The sequence below is a fragment of the Orycteropus afer genome, unplaced genomic scaffold, assembly GCF_000298275.1.
Source record: "Orycteropus afer afer isolate SDZICR_OR568_19922 unplaced genomic scaffold, OryAfe1.0 scaffold00222, whole genome shotgun sequence".
NCBI classification, from domain to species: Eukaryota; Metazoa; Chordata; class Mammalia; order Tubulidentata; family Orycteropodidae; genus Orycteropus; species Orycteropus afer.
The window spans coordinates 453,750-455,921 of NW_006921809.1; positions in this window are offsets into that span (position 1 = coordinate 453,750).

The window sequence follows — 2,172 nt, forward strand, 5'->3', positions numbered from 1 at the left end:
TCGCCTACTTTAAATACATTATCAGAAGGGACCAATCCTTTGAGAAGGCCATAATTAATGCTAGGTAAAGTAAAAGGTGAGAGAAAAACAAGAAGATCCTCTCTGAGATTGATACAGTGTCTGTAACAATGGGCTCACACATTTTAACAATTTTGAGAGTAGTGCAGGACCATGTAATGTTTCATTCTGTTATACATAGGGTCACCATGACCTGGAACTCACTTGAGGGCACCTAACAATCTATCGCTGCACATTAAACTATCACTGAACATTAAAATGCCAAGGATTTACAAGTGCCACATTTTTCCTGGGCATCATGGCCACGTATAGCTAACATTTCAAATACCACTGAGTCAAATAGAAAGCAACAAAGATAGCAAATAAAGTCCTTAGATCAACCACATTCACGGCTATGGCCAAACAGAAAGTAACCAACAGCCTATTATGAACTCCTAAAGTTTAATCAGTTCAAACTGTAATGACTTCCCATTGTTATTTATAGGTATGTGTTATTTGTCCATTTTTTCCATTTTTCTTTTGATTTAAATCCATTACGACTATAAGTGATAAAAAAAAAAATCTGAATGGTTTTATTTGGAGAGGGAGGCATATTTAATATTTTCTATATATATCCCCTTTAAAGACAAACTACTAAAATATAGTTATGAAGCTCTTCATAGACATACATTCATTAGTCTTCATCATTGCTTTTCATATTTGCACTACAAAATGAAAAAAATGAACTTTCGAGTTTGGAAATGAGCACAAGGTAGTTTTTCAAAGAGAAGCTGTTTCAACAATCCCTCAAATGTTACACAGTTTCTCCATATTCCCCCCTTAGAACAATTTTGGGATTTATGGGACTGATTTTACTGAACAATTTGTTTGCATGAATTTAATTAACTTTGTTTTTCAGCTTCTATATGCATAGAAGTTTTTCTTTCAAAAGGGTGATCTCTGTTTAGAACAACAATAAAATGAAGACCAATATGGTGTGTTATTTGTGAATCTCAACCTGGACCAAAGGCCTGTCGAAGGTTGTTATGCAATGCAGCCTCATTTCCCACTACATATCTCTGTAGAGTAAATAAGAGTTGGTTTCAATGCATTATTTTATAAATAATTTTTTAAAAAATCCTTCTTTATTATTTATAGAACTCGCTGCCGTGGAGTGGATCCTGACGTATAGCAACCCCTCTTTGGGTTTCCAAAGCAGTATCTCTACGGAAGTAGATTGCCCAGTCGTCCTTCAGAGGAGTGGCTGGTGGGTTTGAACCACCAGCCTTGCGGTTAGCAGTCAAATGCCTTAAGAACTGCACCACCAGAGCTTCTATTTACAGAACAAGAAGGTGTAAACAAACATGTCACAGTAACCACCAAACAAAATCAGTGAGTGCCCTTTCCAAGAGTACTTGGCCTTCATTAGCTTTTGACACCGTAGAGAAAATATTTTAGATAAAGGAAGGATAAACAAAAAAGGACAAAGAGTATACTCTCCACATAAAAAATTACATTCACAAAGCTGTTTCCTAAACAGCTACTTTCTCCCTGCAGAAGTTTCTGTACTTTGTTAAACTTAATTTTTACAAGTAAAATGAGTTGTTATGTTAAGAGATATAAAGTTTTTGACCAGTGGACTATAAAGTATTAAGCTTATAATATATCAGGATGATCTAATTTTTGCTGGGAAAAATTTTAGTCATATTTTTATGAGTTGCATCTTTGAAGTTTTTCAATGTATTAAACCATGAGTTGATTTTAAATATTAAAATTTTATAAACAAAGAACTTGTCTCTTAACTGTGCCTGTCCTCCTACCAAATGTGAACTTCAGCAGTTTTTTTATGCTGGCCACATATTGAGCAAAGTGCCTTTATGCTACTTTGAAATCACCCTGTCAAATGCTTAGCAGTAAATTAATATCAAGATGGTTTTTCATCTTTGAAAAATGAACTATGATTTTTTTTTAATAAAAAGTAAATCAGGTATTATTTATTATACTTGACAAGCTACTCAGCTAGGCAACATTAAGTGATGTCTCCAGATAGAGAAGATTTAGGTAACATTCTTTAAAATATGACTCCCTGGTGAATTCTTGGGACTTGGCACTATTTATAATTGTGAGTTTTCCCTCTGCTTCTGAGAAATGGCAAAAAAAGCAAATCAGTTAATT